This window comes from Neofelis nebulosa, chromosome 16, assembly GCF_028018385.1.
Source record: "Neofelis nebulosa isolate mNeoNeb1 chromosome 16, mNeoNeb1.pri, whole genome shotgun sequence".
Lineage (NCBI taxonomy): Eukaryota > Metazoa > Chordata > Mammalia > Carnivora > Felidae > Neofelis > Neofelis nebulosa.
In genome coordinates this window covers 10,393,518-10,419,465 of record NC_080797.1, presented here as the reverse complement: position 1 = coordinate 10,419,465, position 25,948 = coordinate 10,393,518, and the positions used below count along the sequence as shown (strand labels likewise).

At 49.9% G+C, this 25,948-nt stretch overlaps 1 long non-coding RNA gene across 2 annotated transcripts; it reads right to left on the bottom strand.

Annotated features, from left to right (window-relative positions):
- Positions 1-12,782: 12,782 nt before the first annotated feature.
- LOC131497413 (uncharacterized) lies at positions 12,783-24,767 on the bottom strand. Of its 2 annotated transcripts, XR_009254967.1 has the most exons (4): positions 21,796-24,767; positions 16,892-17,089; positions 16,477-16,593; positions 12,783-14,891 (listed from the first exon to the last, which is right to left on the bottom strand). It is a non-coding gene; the product is annotated as an uncharacterized LOC131497413 (long non-coding RNA). The 2 variants fall into 2 exon arrangements; XR_009254968.1 differs by lacking the exon at positions 16,477-16,593.
- Between the last annotated feature and the right edge of the window lie 1,181 nt (positions 24,768-25,948).

The window sequence follows — 25,948 nt, the reverse complement described above, 5'->3', positions numbered from 1 at the left end:
AAAAAAATTTTTTTTCTTAATGTTTTTATTCATTTTTGTGACAGAGAGAGACAGAGCATGAGCAGGGAAGGGGCAGAGAGAGAGAGAGAGACACAGAATCGGAAGCAGGCTCCAGGCTCTGAGCCATCAGCACAGAGCCCGATGCGGGGCTTGAACTCACAGACTGTGAGATCATGACCTGAGCCGAAGTCGGACGCTCAACCGACTGAGCCACCCAGGCGCCCCAAACCAATTTTAAAATGGGCAAAGGAGGGGCACCTGGGTGGCTCATTTGGTTAAGCATCCGACTCTTGGTTTTGGCTCAGGTCGTGATTTCGCGGTTTCGTAAGTTTGAGCCCCGCATCGGGCTCTGTGCTGACAGTGTGGAGCCTGCTGGGGATCCTCTCCCTCCCTCTCTCTCTCTGCCCCTCTCCTACTTACGCTGTCTCTCTCAAAATAAACAAATAAACTCAAAAAAATATGGGCAAAAGATTTGAACAGACATTTCTCCAAAAACAGTATACGAAGAACGAGTTAATCCACAAAAAGATGCTTGTCATTATTAGTCATTAAGGAAATACAAATAAAAGTACAATGAAATACCACTTTAGACCCGCTAGGATGGCTATCTTTCTTTCTCAAAGACAGAAAATAACAAAGTGATGCAGGGCCACTTGGGAAAACAGTATGGAAATTCCTCAAAAAGTTAAAACTCGACCTACCCTACAACCCAGCACCTCCACTACTAGGTATTTACCCAAAGGATACAAAAATACTATTTCAAAGGGATACGTGCACCCTGATATCTATAGCAGCATTATCCGCAGCTGCCAAACTATGGATGTAGCCCAGGTGTCCATCGGCTGATGAATGGATACAGATGTGGTGTATATACAAGATGGAGTATTACCCAACCATCAAAAAGAAGATGGAGTATTACCCAACCATCAAAAAGAAGATGGAGTATTACCCAACCATCAAAAAGAAGATGGGGTATTACCCAACCATCAAAAAGAATACAATCTTGCCATTTGCGACAACGTGGATGGAGCTAGAGTGCATTAGGCTAAGTGAAGTAAGTCAGTCAGAGAAAGACCAACACCGTGATTTCACTTATATGTGGAATTTAAGAAACAACACAAGTGAGCAAAGGGAGGAAAAAGAGAGAGAGAGAGGTAAACCAAGAAACAGACTCTGAACTATAAAAAACCGATGGTCACCAGAGGGGAGCTGAGCGGGCTGGGGGGCAGGGATGGGTGAAATAGAAGATGGGGGTTAAGGCGCGCACTTGGGATGAGCACTGGGTGTTGTATGGAAGTGTTGACTCACTACAGTCTACACCCTCAACAAAGACAGTAACAAATGTCGATGGGAATACGGAGAAACAGGAACGCTCCTACCTTGCTGGTGGGACTGGAAGGGAGCGTAGCCGCTTGGAAAACGGTCTGGAAGTTCCTCAAAGAGGAAAGCATAGTATTTCCATAGGATCCCACAATTCTACTCCCAGGTGTATACCCAAGAGAAATGAAAACATACGTCCGCAGGAGAACTTCTACGAGAATGTTTACAGCGGCATTATTCATAAGAGCCAAAAAATAGAAACAACCCAAATGCCCATCAGTGATCAATGATGAACAGACGTGGTCTATCTGTACAATGGAATAATGTTCAGCCATAAGAAGAAATGAAGTTCTGATACATCTTACAATCGTGGATGTGTCTTGTAAACGATATGCTAATCGTGGATGTGTCTTGTAAACGATATGCTAAGTGAAAAAAGCCAGTCCCACGAGACTACATACTGTAAGATTCCATTCATATGACACATCCAGGAAAGACAAATTTATAGCCAAAAAAGTAGACCAGGGGCAGCCTAGGGCTGAGGAAGGGGATTGGAGCAGGGGGCGGGGGATGAGAATTTTTTTCAAGGGAACCGAAAATGTTTATGATTAGATAATGATGATGGGTGCACAAAAAAACCAAAAAACACTGAATGGTACAGTTAAATGGGTGAAAAATATGATGTTGAATCATGTCTCAATAAAGCTATTCAAGTATTTGTATTACGTTCAGTATCTTCACTCTAAGAAATAGGAAGATGAATTGAAAATCCACTCTGGAAAACAGTGTGGAGGTTCCTCAAAAAATTAAAAATAGATCTACCCTATGACCCAGCAACAGCACTGCTAGGAATTTACCCAAGGGATACAGGAGTACTGATGCATAGGGGCACTTGTACCCCAATGTTTACAGCAGCACTCTCAACAATAGCCAAATGATGGAAAGAGCCTCAATGTCCATCAACTGATGAATGGATCAAGAAATTGTGGTTTATATACACAATGGAATACTACGTGGCAATGAGAAAGAATGAAATCTGGCCTTTTGTAGCAACGTGGATGGAACTGAAGAGTGTTATGTTAAGTGAAATAAGTCATACAGAGAAAGGCAGATACCATATGTTTTCACTCTTATATGGATCCTGAGAAGCTTAACAGAAGACCATGGGGGAGGGGAAGGAAAAAAAAAAAGTTAGAGGGGGAGGGAGCCAAACCATAAGAGACTCTTAAAAACTGAGAACAAACTGAGGGTTGATGGGGGGTGGGAGGGAGGGGAGGGTGGATGATGGGTATTGAGGAGGGCACCTGTTGGGATGAGCACTGGGTGTTGTATGGAAACCAATTTGACAATAAATTTCATATTAAAATAAATAAATAAATAAATAAACAAACATAAAAATAAATAAATAAAATAAAGGGCAAAAAAAGAAAAAAGAAAGAAAACCTTTTTGGAATCTCCTTTATAGAAGTATTCAAAATAATGTATATAGGTAATGCCCTCTGAAGCAGGTGGTACATAATCCCTTTTCCCTAAGTGTAGGACGTGTAGTGACTTCCTTCCAAAGAGGACAATGTGGACAGGTCAGGAGAGTTGGCTCTACATGGAGAAACCCAATGAACACCACCTCACCAGGGGGTCAAGGTCAACATCATCAGTGATGAGTCATGATGGCAGCATGTTGCCTGGATATGGCGTGATGAAAAAGAGCACTTCTTGGGGCGCCTGGATGGCTCAGCCAGTTGAGCATCCGACTTCGGTCAGGTCATGATCTCGCAGTTTGTGAGTTTGAGCCCCACATCAGGCTCTCGGCTGTCAACCTGTCAGCGCAGGGCCCACTTCGGGTCCTCTGTCCCCGTCTCTCTGCCTCTCCCATGCTTGTGCTCTCCCCAAAATAAATAAATATTAAAAAGAAAGAATGAATGAAAGAAAGAAGGAAGGAAGGAAGGAAGGAAGGAAGGAAGGAAGAAGGAAGAAGAAAGAAAGAAAGCAGAAGGAAGGAAGGAAGGAAGGAAGGAAGAAGGAAGGAAGGAAGGAAGGAGAAAGAAAGAAAGAAAGAAAGAAAGAAAGAAAGAAAGAAAGAAAGAAAGAAAAAGAAAGAGAGAAAGAAAGAGAGAGAGAAAGAAAGAAAATGGCCCCCTTCACCTCTGTGGTCTTCCCCAAAGAAATCCAAATCAAGCATGGAGTTCAGTTAATAAGAATGCACCAACATTGGTTCATTACTTGTGACAAAAGAATCCACTAGCGAAACATTAACAACAGGGGGTCCAAGTGCAGACTATACGGGAACTCTCTAGAACTATCTTCTGTAAATTGAAAACTCGCGGGGCACCTGTGTGGCTCCGTCGGTTAAGCGTCTCTTAATTTCAGCTCAGGTCATGATCTCACAGTTCCTGAGGTCAAGCCCCACATCGGGCTCTGTGCTGAAGTACAGAGCCTACTCGGGATTCTCTGTCTCCCTCTCTCTCTCTGCCCCTTCCCTGCTCGCATAACCTCTCAAAAATAAATAAATAAACATTAAAAAAATTACAGTACTGTGAATGATTTTTTCTCCCTTATGATTTTCTTAATACATTTTCTTTTCTCTGGCTTACTTTATCATAAGAATACAATATGTACTATATATAACATACAATATATGTATTAACTGATCGTTTAGGTTATCGGTAAGGCTTCCGGGCAACAGCAGGCTGTTAGTTACGTATTTGTGGAGTCATAAGTTATACAGGGATTTTCCATTGCAGGGGTTGGGGGTGGATGGTGCCCCTCACCACCAACCACCCGCACCTTCCACCGCTGATGTCCAAGGATCAACTGTATATCACTAGGTCTTTGCCTCTGGGCACCTTGGTATAGACCCTTCAGCCTCAGGGCGGGCTCCGTTCCTCTGCCTTGCCACCCATACACAAGCCTTCCCTCTCAATTCCTGCAGTGAGCTCTCCCCACTGCCCTGTGGATACCCTCCCGGTGTCCATGAAGGTCACCCCCCCACCCCCCCGCACTGAGATCCAGCTGTAGCACCCCTCCAGCTGGCAGGGCAGGAGGGTAAACTTGAGGATGAGGCACCAAGAGTGACACTTGCTGACCTAGAGGGCTGACTGCCGGGGCTTGGCTGGAGCCAGGCTGATGAGGGATGGGGTGGGCCAGCCTTCCCCACAGCTGCACATCATTTCTGACCTAGGGGTCCCCTTTCCTGGCTCCCCTCCAACCCCTGCACTCGCCAGGCCCCCTGTTTCTGGCCAACCAGTCTTAAATGCCCGATGGTGAGCCACGAGAGGACACTGGTTTTTCTCAGGCAGCTACTGTTTACAGACTCTCCCCTTTGGGGGGAATGAGAGAAGTGCCCAGCCCAGTGCTCCCCACCTTCTGGGAATATGTAGGGAAGGTCTCCGGGTCCCTCTTCATGTCTCTATCTGCCGCTCATCGCCGTGCCTTGGGTGGGAGAAGCTGCCGGTTTGCAGGGAGTCGGTGGGAGCAAGAAGGAACCCACGAGGGCGCCGTAGGGCCCCCCTCCTGTCACCCTGATCCTCGCCTTCCGGCTGTGAGGGCTCTCAGGGAGCACCCAGGGAGCACATCCAGGAAGCCTGGCCGACCAGGGCCGCCGAGCAGCCCTGGTGGCGCAGCAGGCAGGGGGCGCGCTGCTGGAGGGGGCGGCTCCCACGGGACCCCCAAGTGCAAAAGTGCCAAGTCATGGAGACCTGTGCACAGCCCTCCTCGGAGCCACCGCCCTCCTCCTGGAAGGGAGACACCTGCACACGCGGGGTGGGGGTGGGGGGCTCTCCAGGGTGCTGGGGCCTCAGAGCTCCTGCCCCTCCGGGCTGGGGAGCCACACCCCGTAATTAGCAAACAGACCGAGTGCATCCCCATCACACACGAAGTGCAATGTTCCCTGGAAAACTGTCAAGAAACTTTCCCTTTTATTTCTGCCCAGGAATCGCACGCGGTAATTCCACAAACACGCATAAAGGAGATGAGACTATATTTTTTAGGGTAGTCTTTTTCTTTCACACCTCCTGGGCTTGCGTCCCCTTCGATATCAGCACCCCGTGACCAGCCCTGTGCTTTTCTCAACGCTTATGTAACACAGGATGTCCATGTAAATGGGCATGACTCACGGGGAGTCGCTATTGCTTCAAAAAAAAAAGGGGGGGGGGTTCTGATCAAACACACATTTCCGCATCTTCCGTTGCCACTCAGTGGTTTGTGGACACATCCCTCCATGGCAGCTGGGACCTCGGGACCCCATTCTGTCCATTCCTGTGGCTGGTTGATAGTCATTTTCATAATGCTTAATATGCATGTGGCCACAATGTTCCCTGTGGATGGGAAACCACTTTGCTTCCAGTTTGTGGGCACTGGTGTTTTCGTTTCTTTGTAATAGATGCCCAGGAATATTTGCATTTTTCAAGTCCATAGGTGTTGCCAGATGGCCTCTCACAAAGGCAGCCCCGTTCCGGGCCAGCAAAGCTGTCAGAGCGGGTCAGCCTGATGGGTGCAAAGTGCTTTCTCTGTGCTCCCCGGGTCCGTGTTTCCTGCCTGTAGGTGAGCTGGGCCGGTTCCCACACATGCACTGGCAATCCGTGCTCACGCCCCGGGTCCTGCCCTCCCTTGGCCCATTTCTTCTGCCCTGTTTTGTGTTTTCCCTGTCAGTGTTTAAGCGCTCTGTGTATCATAGCCATCTGAGTTACAAGTATTTCCCTCAATCTGTCATTTGTCTGTGGACTGCAGTCAGGGTACCTTTTGCTATCCAAAAGTTTTTATATGGCCAACTAGAACATTTCCGTGTTAGCCTGGGTGAGGAGGCTCCTCTCCAATCCTAGGCTGTTCATCTAACTCCCTAGATGTTCTTGTAAGAGTTTGATTATTTTATTCTCTACTCCGAGCCCATCAAGGATTTATTCTACATTTGAAGATGGAAATCCACGTTTATTTTCTTTCAACTGGAGAGCCTGTGTGCCGTCACCATTTAACGAAAACACCACCAGCGGTAACAACAGCACTTATGGAGTCCTTAGCAGATGCACTTTCCATGTATTAGCCCATTAATCCTCCCAGCCACCTAAGAAGTAGGAACTATTATAAGGTCCCACAGCTAGTAAGTGACAGATCTAGGTGTCACCCAGGGCATCTGACTTCAGTGCCCCGCCCCCACCAAGGTTCATACGCTTTTTTTTTTTTTTAATGTTTTATTTATTTTTGAGAGCAAGCGGGGGAGCTGCAGAGAGGGAGGGGACAGAGTGTTCGAGAGAGCGGGGATCGAACTCACGAACTGTGAGATCATGACCCGAGCTGAAGTCTGACGCTCAACCGCTCAACCGACTGAGCCACCCAGGCACCCCAAGGGGTTCATACCTTTCTGCACCATCCACTTCCTCCAGGTTTTCAAACCTGTTGCCATCGTGTTGAATATGTTTCCTTAAAATTCTTTTACTCTGTCCTGAATCTGTGCTTATGTCTCCTTTCTCATGCTTAACCTTGTACATTTCTATTTCATTTTTCCTTCACCAAGGAAAGTGCAAGTCATGGTGAGCTTGGCTTTTTCTGTGCATTGGGGCTTGCAAAAACCAATTAACACACGCTTATTCTCCCTAATAGAAATATGAATGTCAGTACAGATCTGCTGTTCTAATTCACTAATTTGTCTTTGTGTCTTTACCAATTCCAACTTCCTGATTTCTTTTGGTACTTAGACTAAGCAAGTAGGTCCTTATTTTTGTCTTACTATTTTAAGACTGAAGACATTTAAGTTTGATTTTCCACCGAATGTGGTTTTGCTGTGTCCCAGAGGTTTGGGAATGAAGCATCCTTATTTCCAATGCTTTCCAGTAGTTTTTAATTCAATTTCCTTCTTGATGTCCTCTTTAAGTATTATCTAGAAGTGTGTTTCCTCATATCAAAGTAGTTAATAGTGTAGTCATCACCTCTTTATTATTTACTGATCTGATTTCACCAGATTAGGATAAAAATGTGGCCTTTTTCTTGGCTTTTCTGCACTGGTTCAGGTTTTCTTTGTGGTCAAATAGATCATTTCTGCAGCAGTTACAGGGACACATGAATAGGAAGTATGTTTTCTCTTCATAGAGGTAAGAATCCTCACCTATTAAATCAGATTTATTGACCACTCCTGCATATCATTCCTTTTTTATTTACTGAGCCTAATTCTGAGAGATGTGTATTGAAATCTCTCACTGTAAACGCACTGCTGTTCAAGGACTGGTACTTTTGCTTTGTGTGTTTAAACCCATGTTGCTTAGTTCCTATGGGTTTGTGACACTTTGGTCTTTATAACTTTTGCTTTTCATCTTCATAGGTCTTCACCTTAATGTCCACCTTATCTGATGTTTATATTACTGGTCTGGCCTTACTTTTATTTGTGTCTCTCTGCACCTCATTATTTCCAGCCTTTATTTATCCTGCTGTTTTGCGTGCATTTCTTATAAATAACGTCTAGCTAGGGTTTGTTTTAGGTACCATTCTGACGTAGTGTAATGACCGAAATCCTTGATATTATTCTTTCCACTTCCTTTACGTTTACTATTTACATTGTTCTCTCCTCTCAGATGGTTACTATTCCTTCCCTTTCTCCTTGTTAATTTATAAGCTTCCCACAGCACTGACGGTCCCCTTCCTTCTTCCCTGCTCTCCTAACAGATGCATATTTTTCTACAATTATTTGAAAGCAAAATTCCAACTGTTCTCCCCTCTAAGCCGCTCTGTCCCTCTCCTGTCCCAAGACAGAATCTCTAGATCCTTTCCCTTCCTACCCCCTCTCCCTGGACCCCCAGGCCTTGGTTGTGACATTTAGGTTGATCTTACTTTCTGCCTCCCCAACATCTGTACCCTTTGGAGAGTTTTGTACTTTTAATTTTAGACTAGTGTTTGGACCAAGTGAGACAGGAATACAAAATGGTTTTTTGAATTTGTTTTCAATCAGTGCCTCCGACTGTGCTCTGTCAGATCTTTATGATACATCCCTTCAAACATTCCAAGCAGCTCCCTTCGCTTCCTGGTTAATTTCCGGTAGCAGAAGCTCAGTCCAGACTAATTTAACACTTTGATCCCCGTGAATACTCTCCCTCCTGGCTCAGGTCTGGCCCCGAGGAAGGAGTGGGGGTCTCGCTCTCCCTCCCAACCCATGTCTCCTGAGTCCCTTTGCCCCTGGGAGCTGGGGCTGGCAGGGGAAAAATGGACTCGGAGCAAAGTCTTTCTACTCAGCTGGTGTTCCTGACGCCCTCCCTCCGTGGGCAGATAATCCACACTGACTCGCGAGAGCTCCTGCGGCACCTGCCCACTGCATAGTTCCCAGGAAAGGGAGAGATTTTTCCTGCCGCCTCATAGCTCCTGCCCCTCCCCACCCTCCACATCGCTTCCCACAGGGGTCCCCTCGCCCAGCTAGCAGCTCCCCTGGCACCCGCAAGACGGTTAACCCGGCAAGCAGTTAGCTCAGAGGAAACACACACGTGTTCACCGTGCCGCCACCCCACCTTTGCCCTGACTTCGCTCTGGTCCTTTTTTTCTCGCTCAGCCAGCTCGGATGACACAGAGGGGAGCTCAGCAAGTCTCCTGCATGAGGATATGCCCCAAGGGGCGAGGATTTGCCGGCCCCCTTCTTTCCAGGCACCCTGCTCTCTATCAGTGACTCTCTTGAAGCCCCGCTTGGTTGGCCTGGGGACGCGGGGATGGTGGGGAGGAAGGAAAAAGGCCACAGTCCCTTCCCTTTAGGCTCACGACTCCCCGACTCTTACAGACGCTCTAATTTCCAGTTTTCTGTATTACGTGGCAGAGAGATGCTGGAGGAGACATTGGAGCCAGTTCTGCCCCTTCACCCCGGCCGCGAGGTCTCCGTGGGGACACAGGGTCAGAACCCACGGGAATGGGACACTGCAGCCCTGGGGTCTTTGGTGGGGCTTGGAGGGCTGGTGAGTCCCACAGATGACTCCCACACTGGAGCTCACACCATTTCCACCTGCACCGGGGAGGGCAGACAGCTGCTCTCAGGACCATGAGACCCAGCGTGCGGTCCTCGTCGAACCATCTGCACGATGCACAAACAATGGAGTGTTCTCAAGCCTTAAAAAGGAAGGAAATCTGCCACACGCGTGGGTACGCACGGACAACGCGGATGAACCTTGAGCACATTATGCTGGGTGAGATCAGCCAGCCGCGGGACACATACTATGATTCCGTTTCCATGAGGGACCTACAGTGGTCAGATTCACGGAGACAGGAGGTAGCATGGTGTTGCCGGGGGCAGGGGTGGAAGGGGGAGAGTGTTCAATGGGGACAGTTTCCATTTGGGAAGCTAGAAAGGGTGTTGTGGGTAGATGCCGGGTTGGCTACGTAACAATGTGAATGCACTTAATACTGTTGAAGTGTATGCTTAAAAATGGTGAGGATGAGGGCCCCTGGGTGGCTCAGTCGGTTAAGCATCCGACTCTTGATTTCGGCTCAGGCCATGATCTCATGGTTCGTGAGTTCGAGCCCCACATCGGGCTCCACGTTGGTGGTGTGGAACCTGCCTGGGATTCTCGTTCTCCCTCTCTCCCTCTGCCCCTCCGCTGCTCTCTCTTTCTCTCCAAAAATAAAATAAAATAAAATAAAATGTTTTTTAACGGTGAAGATGGCAAACTTTGTGTCATGTATATTTAACCGCAATAAAAAAAAAAAATGTTTTTAAACCCACTCATAGGGACCCAGTCATGCAACAAACCACCCACACCATTTAGTGGGCTCCCCCGGGGTGCCAGGCGCAGGAACCATAGTGGTAAAAAAAATAATAAGAGGCAGAGAGGGCCCTTGCCGTCACAGAGCTCCCACCCAGCAGGGAAGGCAGACCAAAGTGGCTGGGGTGACAAGGGCGGAGGCTCCCGGGGGCTGAATGGACAACCAGAGCCACAAGAAAACACAGAAAACCCAAGACGGAGAGATGTGCCAAGGTCAGATGAAGTGGTCCCAGCACACATCCGGTGCAAACCAGCCCCAGCCTTGCGTGGGTAACGCTGCACTTGCCCAAAGGCGTGTGTGGAGGATGATAAAGCCAAATCAGGACAGTGAAGACATCTGGGGGTGGGGGGGAGGGGGAGAAGCTTAGATAGAGGGCACTGCTGGCTTTCAATGTATTTAATTTCTTTAAAATTTTTTCTTTTCCTACATTCTTTTTTCACATTTATTCATTTTGGAGAGAGAGACAGAGACAGAGACAGAGAGACAGAGCACGAGCAGGGGAGGGGCAAAGAGAGAGAGGGAGAGAGAGGATCTTTTTTTAAATTTTTTTTTTCAACGTTTTTTTTTATTTATTTTTGGGACAGAGAGAGACAGAGCATGAACGGGGGAGGGGCAGAGAGAGGGAGACACAGAATCTGAAACAGGCTCCAGGCTCCGAGCCATCAGCCCAGAGCCTGACGCGGGGCTCGAACTCACGGACCGCGAGATCGTGACCTGGCTGAAGTCGGACGCTTAACCGACTGCGCCACCCAGGCGCCCCAAGAGAGAGAGGATCTTAAGCAGGCTCCCCACCCAGGGCAGAGCCCAGCCCAGGGCTCGATCTCAAGACCGAGAGATCACCACCTGAGCCAGAATCAAGAGTCGGATGTTCAATCGACTGAGCCACGCAGGTGGCTTACGTTTCATTTGCAAAATTAAGACCGGTTTTTAGAGCCATTTTAGACACAGCAAAATTGAAGGGAAGGTACAGAAGTTTCTCATTTACTCCCAACCCCCCCCCACACACGCATAGCCTCCCCAACTATCAATGTCCCCCAGCAGCGTGGGACATTTGCTACAACTGATGAGCCTACATGGGCACATCACCATCACCCAAGGCCCATAGTTTATATTGCGGCTCACTCTTGGTGTTGTACATTCTACGGGTTTGGACAAATTACGACAGGGATTCACTACTGTCGTATTATACAGAGTATTTTCACTGCCGTAAAGAAGACAAACGTAGGGGCACCTGGGTGACTCGGTTAAGCGTGTGACTTCAGCTTAGGTCATGATCTCACAGTCCGTGGGTTCGAGCCCCGTGTTGGGCTCTGTGCTGACAGCTTGGAGCCTGGAGCCTGCTTTGGACTCTCTGTCTCCCTCTCTCTCTGCCTCTCCCCCACTCGTTCTCTCCCTCCCTCCCTCTCTCCCCCCCCTCCCTCTCTTTCTCAAAAATAAATAAACATTAAAATTTTTTTTTTTTTTCAAGGGTAGATGTTCAGGGGCATTTGGGTGGCTCAGTCAGTTGAGCATCTGACTTCAGCTCAGGTCATGATCCCACGGTTCGTGAGTTTGAGCCCCATGTCAGGCTCTGTGCTGACAACTCAGAGCCTGGAGCCTGCTTCGGATTCTGTGTCTCCCCCTTTCTCTGCCCCTTCCCCACTCATACTTGGTGTCTCTCTCTCTCTCTCCAAAAAAAATTTAAAAAAATTTTTAGAGGGTAGATGTTCATCACGTAGTCATATAGGAGAGAAGCAAATCTTAAAATTGTACATTTTCTGTCATCCCATTTTTGTTAAAGATTTTGGGTACAGGCAGGAAAAATAAACCGGGCAAGACAAACTGAGATGTTAACGTAATCTCTGGGTTTATGGGAGGTTTGTTCTCTCTTCTGCTTATTTGTATTTTAAGAGGTTTTTGCAATGAACACAAAGTACTTATAAAATCAAAAGGGGGAGGGGGTCTTCCTCTGTCCATTCCTAGGACGTTGAGAGAGAGAAGTGGCCAAGAGCAGAAGGGGGCTGTGCACGTCCATCAAGGCAGCGAGCACTTCCCAGCCTCCCACCGCGGGCCAGGACCTTGGGGATAAACCCGGTTCTCAACAAGCTCTCACAGTAGAGGCAGGAACTGGGGGCCCCAGTCAAGAATCCGAGGCAATCTGGAGAGGAGTCACTGGGGGAGGGCAAGGTGAGGCGCCCCGGGGCAGCGCTGGGGGTGGCAGGAGGGACTCTGTCGGGCAGGAGGCGAGAAGCCTAGCCTCGGTGTGGAGTGGGGTGTCAGGGAAGGGGCTCTGGACAGTGAGGGCACCTCAAGGGACAAAGCTGGGGGCAGGGCAGTACAGGCCACATCTTTTCAGGGAGCCCAGAGGGGTTTGGTAAGCTCTGCAGGGCCGGGAGCAATAGGGAGCCATAGAATGTTTAGAAGGACACGTGTTGACCAGGCTGTGCTGCAAAGTACAACCCAAGGCAAACCACCTTCATCCAGGGAGTGGGGGCGGGGGGAGATATAGGGACCAGCTTCAGGCCTGCATCAGGGACCCCGTTCCTCCCTCTCCATCTACCTCTCTCTGTTCTGCTTGTCTACACACTGCCCTCGTTCTCTCCTCCTGAAAACTGGAGGAGGAGGAAGAGGAGGGAAGGAAGAGAGAAAATATCCACCAGCCTCTATCACGGCCAGTATCCGCGCCCCTGGCCTGGCCCCTCCACCACCCTGCACCTGCCCAGCCCCCTGCCCCCCATCTGTCCAGACCCCTCCCCGGGACCTTCTGGAAAGCACAGCTCCGCTCCTCCCTGGCTGAACTGGAAATCCGGTTTGTCCCTAAGGACAAGGAATGTGGCCTCTGGGGTCCTCCCCGGGGGCAGTTTTTCCTCCTGAGTCCCTGACCTCAGGCTCCAGGAGTGGGCAGGGCTCCTCTGGACCCCTCATGGGGGGTTCCAGACCACATCAGTCTTCTCTCCCTCACAAATCCACTCCCCCGCTCCTGTGCAGTCCCATTTCCAAAACCCTGGGCCACTGCATGGGGATCTGGCTCTGTCCCCCTCACTGTGGTCACTTACCGCTCAGCCCCAGGGCCTCTCTGTTCTTGGATCTCACTGCACTGGCCTCCCTTCCGCTCCAATGTTGCCTCCCACTATCACGCGCCTCCTTCAGACTTTTACCTATTTACTTTTACTGTGAAAACTAGGACAATAGGAAAAGGTAAGTTTTGTTCTCACAACTGATGGTGCCTGTCTGGGACCAGCTCAGACAAACAAACACCCTAGTTCTCCAGGTACACGCACCCCCGGCGGGGCGGTGGGGGGGGGGGGTGCAACCGGTAAATACGCCGGACATAAAATTTATCATCTTAACCATTTCAAGGGTACATTCTGTGGCTCTGTTGTGTCACTGTCACCCCCCTCCATCTCCAGAACTCTTCGTCCCGCAGATCTGACACTCCGTCCCGGGTGGAATAATGTAGTATCTGTCCTTTCGTGACTGGGTGATTCCAGCCAGCATGTTGTGCTCAAGGTTTAGCCATGTCTTAGCAGGTGTCAGTTTCCTTCCCCTTTAAGATTGAACACACTCCAGTGTACCACTGTACCCATTCATCCATCGCTGGACGCGTGGGGCACTTCCATGCCTTAGCCACTGTGATTAATGCTGCTGCGAACACCGGCCTAGAAATCATCTTTTCATGTCTCTGCTTTTAATTCGTTGGGGTGCGTACCCAGAAGTGGAATTCCTGGGCCGTCCAGCGAGTCTATGTTTCATTTTTTGAGCAGCTGCCATATTGTGTTTCACAGTGGCTGCACCAGTTCACGTCGCCACTGGCAGGGCGCGAGGGGTCCGGGATCCCACATTCCCACCACGTTTCTTCCAGCAGATGGGAGGCCACCCACCAGGTGGTCCACACAGTGGACCGGGGGGCGGTCTCATGCTGTGCTGCTGAAAACCCACTCTTCCTCTTTCCCCACCGATCTGTGGGGCTAGGTCTTTCCGGGGTGAGTTCCACCACATTCCCGTGCCCTCTGATCTTGCCTAACTATCCAAGTCCAGCCGGTCAGGAAAATGTCAGGCCGGAGCGATCCTCACATCCTCTTCGTTGTTTGTGGTCGATGGTCATTCTGAGCTGGGCACGCCCACTGCCCCTCAACTACAGATGCCCTGGGGGGAAACGGGTCACTTCTCAGCTGTCCCACCTCGCTCGTCCCCTTTCTCCTCCATGTCTTGGTGACCTCCGGCCTCACCAGGGCTGAGGAGTGAAGATGGGGAAGCGGTCAGGGAAAGCTTTCTTGTCTGCACAGTCGGAGGGAGGGTTCCTCTGGCTGTGGCAGATGTCGAAAACTTTCTCTTTCAAGTGGTAGATTTTGGAGAGCCTTCCTGTACTCTATCTACCCCAGGGTCTGCTGTCCTGGCTTCGCCTGACACAGGAGACTCCATCTGTCCAGTGACTAGCTGTACTCTTCCCCCTGGTCTGAGCCTGTGATGGAAAACCTCCAGTTTTTCCACCAGGGTCCCCTTCACATCAACCCACGCAGGCCCCCAGCTCTTCCTATCAGGCCCCCGGCCGACACAGCTCCTTCGAGACACTCCCGCACATCCCTGGGCCCTACAAAGTGTTTGACAGCTGATGGCCAGTTATGACCTCTTGGCCATGTGACTTTTCAGGTATCAGACACCCTTCTAGAATGTTCCCCCGGCTTCAGGAGGTATGTATAAAAGTTCTCCCACAGGTCGTGCTGGAGGGACTGCTGAGCAGCCCTTGGCCCTCTATCTTTGGGGGACGTTCCAAGCACAGTGTTGGCCTGGGTATTCCAAAAAGCAGAGTCAGAGATAAAGGCTCGTCGTGCATCCAGGGACTTCGCTGGGGTGTGTGGTTCCAGAGGAGCCTGAGTGAGACAGGGAAGGAAGAGAGTCAGTGCAAGGATGTGCTGCTGAGTATGGGACCCCTAGACCCTGGCTGCTGGCTTCTGCAGGACCATCTGAGGACCAGCCTTTATGGAACGTATCGGGACCAGTCTGGCTGGTCTCACGAGAGAGCGGTAGCACAGTGAGGTCGGCATTGGCCTCTGCTGCTGGTAGGTTGCACATTAGCAAATATAGCCTTCGAGGCCGGTGGATGGCCCTCCAACTCTGTCACCATGGCCTACTTGTTGTGGGCCATGGACAGGCTGGTAGACCTTCCCAGGACAAGACATCCTGTCTACCTGGTTTGCCTAGTGCCCCCTCTGGTGGCCATTGGTATGAAATACAACACTGTGCGCCCACTTCCCAGGTCATCTCAACTCCAGTCTCTCAATCTTGCTTCTTCTTGACCCTGACCACTCAGCAAAGCCATTCACCACCACCCACCTGTTCACGTATACCCTTAGCTCAGACCCCTCTTCTCCAGCCATTCAAAGATGACCAGGCATGTTGCTTAAGGCTCTGTCCACCCCGCAAACAGGGTCTTGCACGGGATAGAGCTCCACCAATGCGACAGAACCACACAAGATCTTAAAGGAGGAGCAAAGTGGGGGCCTCCGGGGTCTTCCTCTCTGACACCAGCAGCGGCTGTCACAAGATCAAACTCCCAGAGCAGCAGTGGATGCAGGATTAAGGCAATGCAATGATGTCCTTCCTATACCAGTTCTGCGTGACCTGATTTCTGATTTTGTTCCCGGTTCTGCAGGCCTTCCCCAAATTCTTTTCCCAGTCACTTTTTTTTTTTTTCCAAATTCCTTTTTGCTTAAATCAGCCAGAGTCGTTTCTGCTTGTGGTAGCTTACAGAAATGGCCACAGGAATTCCTCCCATAGCCGTGTTCACGCGGTTTTGCGATATGTCATTGCAAAGTCTATTTCTCCGCCCTTGAATCTGGACTTGACCAATGCGACATCAATAAATATGGTTCAGGGGCGCCCGGGTGGCTCACTCGGTTAAGGATCCCACTTCGGCTCAGGTCATGATCTCACGGTTTGTGAGTTCGAGCCCCGCGTCGGTCTCTGAGCTGAGGGCTCAGAGCCTGGAGCCTGCTTCGGATTCTGTGTCTCCCTCTCTCTCTGTCCCTCCCCACTTGTGCTCTGTCTCTCAAAAATAAATAAATGTAAAACATTTTTTTAAAATAAACAAAAAAAACCCAAATATGGCTCAGTAGGGGCTTGAAGAGTGCAAGAACCCTGCAGCTTGGTCTCTCAGGTCCATGGGATACTGTGACATAAACGGGGCTGAGCTAGCCTTCCAGATGATGACCAACAGATGGCCAAATCATCCCTGCTACCCCAGCTAAAGATCAAGCAAACCTACAAACACAAGTGAGGCCATCCTGAACCACAGAGCAACAGCCATGCTGAACCAGATCAGAAGAACTACCCAACTGGACTGAAGAATTTTGAGAAGTCGTACATGTTCATTGTTTTAAGCCATTAAGTTTTAGGGTGATTTGTGACACAGCAAAAACTAACGCACACACTATTTCTAGCGAAGGAGAACCCTACCTGACACACACCTCCATCGTATTCGTCTCTACGTCATGTTGATTTCAATTCTCATTTGAGTAAGTTTCAGTTGGTGTCCCTGTATCCATTGGTGCCCCCTCCGATCTTTTTTCCAACCTGTCAATTTAATCAGCCACACCCTCTACTTAAAACCCTTTATAGGCTGTAAGATGACCCACCTCAACATACCGCCCCCCTTCATTTTCCACACATGCTCTGACCTGCGGTCACACAGTGATGGTGCCTGTGAGCCTACGTTCCATCATGGGATGGAGTCCCCTCCTTGCTCACATGTGCACAGACGTGCGTAAAACGGTATGCACACATAAGCAGACTCATCAGGCTCTCTTTGCATTTGGGGACGGGGTGCAAGGGAGGAAGCCTGCCTGAGATAGGTCCTGACTCAGGCACTTACCGCCTGGGAGAAATCAGCAAGTTGAGTAACGTCTCTGTACTGCAGTTTGATCACGGTGCCGGCTCTGAGGTTGACATCAGTTCGTGTACGTAAGATTCTTACGACTGTGGCTGGCACATGGAATGCATATAGATCGGCCAGCAGCACGATTATCATCACAAATACTCGCTGGGTGTCTGCTATTGGCCGGGCACTGTCCTAGGGACACAATTAACAAGACAGAAAGATTCCTGGCTTTCGAAAGCTGACATTTTAGAGAGGTGAGTAGAAGAATAAATAAGTAAGAATATAAATACAATAATTTCAGGGGCGCCTGGGTGGCTCAGTCGATTAAGCATCTGACTCTTGGTTTATGCTTAGGTCATGATCTCTTGTGGAATCCAGCCCCACGTCTGGCTCTGTGCCAACAGCATGGAATCTGCTTGGGATTCTCTCTCTCCCTCTCAAAATAGTTCCTTGAAATGTATCCATCAGCTTCTGACATAGGAAACATCTCACAGCAGAGGGAACTCCTTCCCTAGACCCTCCATGCCTTACGTCAGACCCTTGTTCCTTAAATTCTAGGCCTTTACCCCTAAATCCAATGATAGAACAATTTGGGCCTTTGTCTTCTATATCCTGGTTGGCTGGGGGCCTGGTCTTTCGTACCTACAAAGGCCCATCCGGGGCTGATCTCACACACGAGCCTCCACTGCCTGGGTGAGATAGAGGTGAGGGGCAGAAGTCAGAGGGAGGAGGGGCACCTGTGTGGCTGTCGGTTGAGTGTCTGACTTTGGCTCAGGTCAGGATCTCACGGTTTGTGGGTTTAAGCCCCGCATCGGGCTCTGTGCTGACAGCTCAGAGCCTGGAGCCTGCTTCAGATTCTCTGTCTCCCTCACTGTTTCTCTCTCTCTCTCTCAAAAATAAATAAACATGCAAAAAAAATTTGTTTTAAAGAAAAAAGAAGTCAGAGGGAGAAGTAAGGGCAGCCCCCCACCCCCACACCCCAGGACTCTCTGTCTCTCTTTTGGGGCCAGAACCAGGAAGCGATTGAGAGACTCTTTGGGGCAAGAGTTTCCTGGTCGGGGGAGGGGCGAATATGCTGAGGACTCACCTCACTGCCTCCCCTAGCAAGGGAACTGGGCTTCTGGAAAGTACCAAGGGAGTTCTCTGAGCTTTGTCCTTGCGAGCTTGTGTACCTTCTCTGAGGTTTTCCTGGGGCTCTCAAAGGGGTCCATGACCCTTGGCAAGGTGTTACCTTACTGTCCACTCTACCAGGACTCCCTTGTCTCTCTCCCTCTCTCTCTCTCTCTCTCTCTCTCTAGGTGAAGTGGGGAACCCAGACCCATCCCAGGGCCCCCGGGGGCACCCAGGAAGCCTCATTCCTGTGCGTGGGCACCCTCTGTCTGCTGGGGTCGGGACACATGGTGGAGGTGGGGGGAACCTCAGCCTGGGCTGAGGGAAGGAGACGGCCATGGAAGGCCTCATGGGGGACCAGTGGGAGAGGGGGAATCTGACTCTGTCACAAGTTCCTTCTCCAAGGCCAGAGAAGGCCTGAGGTGGCCCTGCTGAGCTGTGGGCCATGGAGATCCATAGACTCACGATTTCATAGGGAATTATTTGTTTTAATTTACGTGCACACATTTATTTCACATTTTAAACACATCAAGAAAATAGAGCTGAAACCTTTCAGGATCAGCCTTACAACAAGAAACTGGGGCTTGGTTTTGTGAAGTCGGCATGCCCATGCTCCATGCTGAGAGCTGAGGCCCACAGAGAGGCTCCCTGGCATGGGTCCGGGAATGGATGCTAACTTTAGCATTTAGAACAACTCCAGGCAGCTGTTTCTAGGAACAGGACCTCCAGCCCCGCCCAAGAGAGCATAGCATTGCATATTTTTAGTATTAAAAGCAAAATTACCACCATTTATTAAATGCACGCTAAGAGCCATTGCGCAAAGGGCACCTTCCCCACAAAAACTGTTTTAGCAGGTTTCTTTTTTTAATCTTTTTTTGGTAAGGTTTTATTTTTTGAGAGACAGCGTGATCAGGGGAGGAGCAGAGAGAGAGGGAGACACAGAATCTGAAGCAGGCTCCAGGCCCTGAGCCGACAGCACAGAGCCTGACATGGGGCTCGAACTCATGAACTGTGAGATCATGACCTGGGCTGAAGTTGGATGCTTAACTGACTGAGCACCCAGGCGCCCCAAGGGTTTTACATTTTTAAATGGATAGAAAAAAAAAAAAAAAAAAAAAAAAAAAAAAAGGAGTAGGACTTGACACTCGAAAATTGCATATAAAGTTTTTACTGGAACATAGCCATGTTCGCCTGTGCGCGGTCTACGGCTGCTTTTCGGCGTCCAATGGCAGGGGGCCGCTAGCTGCAAGAGACTGCTTAGCCCCCGAAGCCAGAAATACCCTTTAGTCCTGTACAGAAAGTGCGTGAACACCTGGTATCTCGGGCCGCCCTGTCCCAGATTTCCTCAGTTAGCATGTTATGGAGGAACGTATGTTGTTTCTATGACCACGTGAAAGGAAACGGTGGTCTTTATAATAAACTGCTTATGTAACAAGCATCCTGTTTCCCTGACATACACCGGTTTTCCTATCCTTTCTGAACCGACATGACTTGGTCAGCTGCCGACTTGTTAGCGAGCTAACGTCGATGTGCACTCCGATCGGCTTGCCTAAGCGATGTGGTTTTTTGTTTTGTTTTTTAAGTTTATTTATGTATTTTGAGAGAGAGAGAGAGAGTCGGGAGGGGCAGCGAGAGACAGAGGAGAGAGAGAATTCCCAGCAGGCTCCGTGCTGCCAGCACAGAGCTCAACGGGGTGGGGGTGGGGGGAGGCTTGAACTAACCAACCGTGAGATCATGACCTGAGCTGAAAGCAAGAGTTGGATTCTTAACCGACCGAGCCACCCAGGAGCCCCTGTCTAAGCAATGTTGTTCCGGTGCACTCTCCGTGGAAAGAAGAGCTCGGGTCTCCAAAAAAAAAAAGAAAACCCAGATGTGAGAAAGAGAGTACAGCACACAAGTGGTGGGGGGGAGGACAGAAGTGAGTCCTGCCCCGTGTCCCAGTGGTCAGTGGGGAAGATACAGCCAGGCCCTCGGGCCTCGGCCCTGGCTCTAATCCTGCTGTGACTGCCACTGATCCCGCCACCTGGTGTTTATTCAGGGCTCACCATGTGTCAGGAAAGGGTGTGAGCACTGCACGTATGATTTTGTTTAATCCTCATGATAAGCTTGAGAGGCAAGTTCTCTCACTATCTCTGCCTTACAGGTGAGGAAAGCGAGGCCTGTGTCATAGGGCACATGGGAAGGAGACACAGAAACATGCGTCTGGGGGACAGGACCCCAAGGCCTCTTGGGTCCATTTCCCTCTCCTGAGCTGGGTGACTCAGAACATCTGTTGGGAGCCTTGGCCTGCTCGGCCTGCGGCTCATCTATTCTGCTGCTCCCGTCAGGCCTCTGACTGGGGACGGTGGGGAGGGGGGGGCGTGCATCAGGAGCAAAGGGAATTTCCTGATTTTCTACTAGCCTTTCCCTCACCGTCACCTCCCTTCATCTGTTGTATTTACGGCAAATACTTTCCCTCGTTGTGATTTGCTTCTTGGAGTTTTCCTAGACTTAAAGAACCTTGTTTAAAAAACAACACAGGGCTGGGGCACCTGGGTGGCTCAGTGGGTTAAGCGTCCGACTCTTGATTTCAGATCAGGGCGGATTTCACGGTTGGTGAGTTCAAGCCCCGTGTCTGGCTCTGTGCTGACAGTGTGAAGCCTGCTTGAGGTTCTCTCTCTCCCTCCCTCCCTCCCTATCAAAAATAAACAAACTTAAAAAAAAAAAAAAAAAAGACACAGGGCTGTTTTGTCTTCATAGTAAAGGGGATTAAGAAGAAAAACCTCATGCTCAAAAGATTCTGGGTTTCCACTAGAAACTGTGTCTACTTTCCACTCTCAGTTTAAGGCATTCCATACCAGCTCGGCTGCCCGCACCTTCTGCTCCTTATGCGGGTTCCTAAAGGAACCATCACTGGGCGTATTTCTAGAGCGTGCAATCCATTTACCCGTCATCTTTACAGAAACCCGCTAGCTGGAACTGAAAAATAGCCTGTCTTCCTCCCCAGCCTCTCCTTGCAGGGAGGGGAGTGAGGGGAGCCCTGTCCCAGGGGCACAGGACCCTCATCACCGAGATGGGGAGGGCAGGACAGGAAGGTGAGAAAATGGGTTGGGGCCTTGGCGGTTTGAGACAAACAAGAGAAAACCCTGTGGGCTACGCTCCTCCTGGTGGAGGGGCTGGCGTAGCGTGAACTCCACGCTGGACGGGGCCCAGGTGAGGGCGTGGGGCCGCTTGGCCGCAGTGGGGGCAGACCAAGGAGTTCCTGGGGAAAGGGTTTCTGCTTCCATCAACAAAAGAACTGGTCCCAGGACTCGGCCAGGGCTGTGTGCGTGTCGGGGTGGGGGTGGGGTCCCCTGGACAAACCCGGATTGAGGTTTCTCCCACCTGGTGCTGCACCTGTGGTTCGAGCTCACTGGCACAGGTAAGACCAAACAGGGAAACTGCAAAGTGGGTCAATCAAATGCTCAAGTTTATTGATACGTCATAGGCGCCCTTTCACTGGGAGGTTCAAGGGTGGTTTCTGAAACCCACTGTTCTTGGGCTCCAGCCCCAGGCCCAAGAGGGGCTGCACAGAGCTGTTGACTCCACCTGTTCTCGAAATCTGCTGCCTTCTGCTAGGCAGAAGATGGGTCCAAATGGCACAGAACTCTACATTTTCCCCCTCCTCCTGGACATCACCAGACAGGTGTTACAAGGACGTGCGGGTGAGCAGGTTTGGGGCGCTAAGCACATCACAGGGGGAGGAGGGCTCCCCCACAGCCAGGCTCCCCAGCCCAGCAGTCCAAACCCCTGCTTCCGTCCGCCACTACCTGGCCTCAGGGCTTTTCTTTCGGAGCGGGGATTACTCTCCAAGTCTGTTTCTCCATCGGTAAAATGAGGCAAGTAAGGGTTGATATGCCGATCAAATAAATGTTAGCTCGATACAAACACTTCACCATAACTGCCAGATTGACCTAAAAGGGTAAATAAAGGATGTCTGAACGCAGCTTGAGGGGCAGGCCAGCCAGGGAAGGAGGCAAGCCCTTTCAGAAGCTGTCCGGCTAGAGCAAACGTGGTTCCAGGGAGCCCTAAATCCAGGCCTTGCCCCAAACACACACAGGCTGTTCTCCACCCCTCCCCAAAACAACACAGCGGGGAGCCGTGGACCGCCGCCAGTCCAACAGCGAGCTTCGCTGAGGATACGCATGTCCCCGGAACGGCTCGAACTTCGTGCTCGCTAACCTGCTTCATCCGCACCCCACTCTCTGAGCTCTGTGCCCTTGCCCTCTGGACACACAGCTCTGCACGGGGCAGCTGGAGTCTGGGACCCGGGGGACCACCATGCCGAGGAGGCAGAGTGAAGCTTTCAGCAAACAAGTGCTCGGCTGGCCTCTCCTAGTGATGGAAGCAAACTCTGGGAAGGTCAGGACTGTCTCGGAGGAGGGCACGCAGCGTGGGGCGGTCCACGACCGTGCGCCAGGCAGCCTCGCCCAGGAGAGGCCCACCGCCTGTCTCCCGAGTGCAGACGTCAAAGGAGCCTCTGTGCCAAGGGAAGGAGCAGGTGCGGGGCTCCAGGAAGCAGCCTCCTCGGCTCAGATCCACTCCCAGGAGGCACCCTGGGAACACACTGAACAACGAAATCCACATGGCCCGTTGAAAACTGGGCTAAGAGACCCCCCGTGAAAAGGGGGAGCCCATAGGTGAGTTCCGCTTGCAGGGGGCAGACATGCGCGCCCAGGGCCCTGGTCTGTGCGGCCTCCGTGGGGTCAGTGTGCCTGCAGCGGCGGGGACAGCAGGCTCCCGGCCCCCGTTCCTGTCTCTACCACAGTCTGGTCCCTGAATTCACACTGACCCTTCCTGTTTGGCTCTGCCCCCTCCGCAAAAGCGGAGATTTTCGGGGCTGATTGTCAGTTTCCCGGAGGGCCACGCTTTTCTAGGTGGATCGGTTCTGAGGCGGTTCCCTCTGACTCTGGTAAGGAAAACACCGTCTTGACACTCTCCCACAGGCAGTCCTCTCACAAGGGCTTTGATAAACAAGGAAGAGACGCGAGCAGGTCCCGAGAGCTTCCGTGGCTGAAGATTCACGGGTCCGGGCCCCAGAGGTGAACCGTCTCAGGGCCGCGTGGAGATGGGCACAGACGCTTCGAAAACGCACCTCTCGGTGGAGGGAGGACATCACGCTCCCCGAGCAGATCCTCGCTGTCGCCGACACCAGCAGGCAACCCTCCTGGAGCCACACACCGCACTTTATCTCAGAAAGGGTTTAAGACGGTCTGTAGAGACTCCACGCGTGGGAGGTCGTCCTGCAATCACTTCTGTCACCTCAAGGCCTTCCTAGATACCTGAGTCAATGGCTTCATGTCCACTATGTCCCCGCTCAGCTTCTCCCTTGTGGCCCTGTGGAGACTGAGGAGGACCCAGCCCCGCCGGGAAGCTCCTCTCCAGGGCTCCGGCAGAAACAAGACCATTGCTGCCTCGACTGTTCCTCTGGGCGGGGATAAGGGCGCGTGGACTGTGGGAACCGTTAGGTCCGGGACAGAGGTGCCGTTATAAAGGCAAACTCTTCCAGCGGGAAGAGCTGGTTAGCAAATTCACCGAGCAGGCCTCTGTTTACATGCGTGTGCTCAGTAACTTCCCACGTTATGCCTTCAATACGGGTGTCAACCCATGGGTGTGTAGACTGGCCCATTTCTAGCGTATGAAACAGATGATACGGAATTAAAAAATACTCGTGGAAACATAAAGCATTTATTATTGCTATAATCAAGGCAAGATCTCTGAAAACAACCGGCCTTGAAAATGGAAGTAGAATCAGAACCGTTATTCATGAGTTTACAGTTTGTTCTTTGCTGTTCAGACTTCACGGTTTCACACACAGCATCTATCACAAGACGGACCTTTATTATACAAGAGGAGGAAGAATGAACTTGGAAGTCACAAAGCATGGCTTAACTACCTCACTAGTTACCTGACGTCAGACACATCACTTACTTGCTGAGAACCTGTTTCATCCTGTTTAAAGAAAAAAATAAAAGAAAAAAAGATAAAGGACAGGGCGGAGGGGCCAGAAGGAACCCAGCCCCTTGGACGATCTACTGAGAGAACGCGGCTGATAACTACGAGAAGGTGAATGAAACTGCTCGGTATGCTTGAAGAAATTACACAAACTAGAGTGTCCCTAATACCAGTGCTCGTCACCCCCGCAGGGAGGCACAGGAGTCCTCATCACGTAGTCTACATGCCTGGCAGCCTGCGTTGACAGTCCCCGAGCATCGGAAATCTTGGGGCAGGACAAAGGGTATGAGCGACCAAGCCTCCAAACTCACTGAGGAAGGAGCTGGCTTGACAAGCCACGTAATACGGACCCAGCTTGGCCCCAGAAACACTTTGTCACTTTTATTTTACCTCAATATACATCTGTACAGGCAATAAGAGAAAGGCTATTACACAACAATTCAGTGAGTTTTACCTAGTTTCAAGAATAATGCATATGCAGTTACAAATGGGAGGTAGAAACACTGTATTAAAGACCTAAAAATACAAACATCATATAAATAAATGTTCAAATTAAGTGCTGGAATTTCATACAGATAAATAAGGTAAAAATTACATTACTTCGTCAAAGTAAAAGAAAAACCATGTTTTTGTTTGTCTTTATCAGTACGCTAAAGTTAGATTAATGCCAAAGAGCTTCTGTGCAATTTGTCAGAGTTCAGATTATATTATCTAAAAGGATAAAGATATAAGGATTAAAAGTGGAGGATGTTTATTCAAGTATTCAAGCAGGTGAGTAAAAGAAATCAAACAAGGGGCGCCTGGGTGGCGCAGTCGGTTAAGCGTCCGACTTCAGCCAGGTCACGATCTCGCGGTCCGTGAGTTCGAGCCCCGCGTCGGGCTCTGGGCTGATGGCTCGGAGCCTGGAGCCTGTTTCCGATTCTGTGTCTCCCTCTCTCTGCCCCTCCCCCATTCATGCTCTGTCTCTCTCTGTCCCAAAATAAATAAAAAATGTTGAAAAAAAAAAAATTAAAAAAAAAAAAAAAAGAAATCAAACAATACACGACGTAGGAACGGTTTCTGGAAGGATGTTAACTGCCCGCATTCTCCACGTCTAGCTATCTGGTGACTAGCTATCTGGTGAACTGCCAGGATTAACGTGAAAAATACACATTAGGCTGGAGAGAGAGCTGCCCATTTTCCTAAGAGAAAACAAACCTCATTTTCCACTAACTTCACGTAGAAACTCCACATCACTAACAAGCCTTTAGGTCGCCAACTTTGTTGTGGCCCGGCTAAAATTCTTGAGAGTCTCCCGATTGATACTCTTTCTAATACTGCCCAAATAAACCTAGCCTTTAGTAAACGTAGAGATCACAGGCGTCAATGCACATTCTGCATGCACGGTAAAAAATAAAACCAAAGGCAAACGACCAGCAACTCAAAAATACCACTGAGAAAATCTGTTACGTGTGGATGAACAGGTTAAAAAAATGCAACGGTCCACATGAACACAAGTTTTTACCGTTTAAAAGTCCACTAGACATTACATGTGAATTCTGGAAAGGGTGTGTGTATAGAATATAATCAAGTAAAATATTTTAAACGAGTCCATTGTGCCTCAGTTAGTTTTAAATTGCAAAATCCAATGCACAGTTGTTTTAATAAATTAGTGCAATATGAAAGATTTTGGAAGAGTAACATGTGTCCATATTAGATCAGATGGAAGATTTCACAATTTCTTCCAAGAGCCTTCTTTCAGCTGGTTCTTAAGCTATTTCCTCCTGAGCTGTTTAAGGATGCGTGCTCAGATTTAGACAAACCTACCCCAGATATCAAACTGCCCGGATGAGATGTAGATTTTTTTTTTCTTTTTACTTTTATACCTCAGTAAATACATGGAATTTCACACATTGCTCTGATGAACGAGTAAAGAGCCACTCATTTTGTTCCCCTCTTAATCGTCTTTAAGAATAACTGCACTGATAG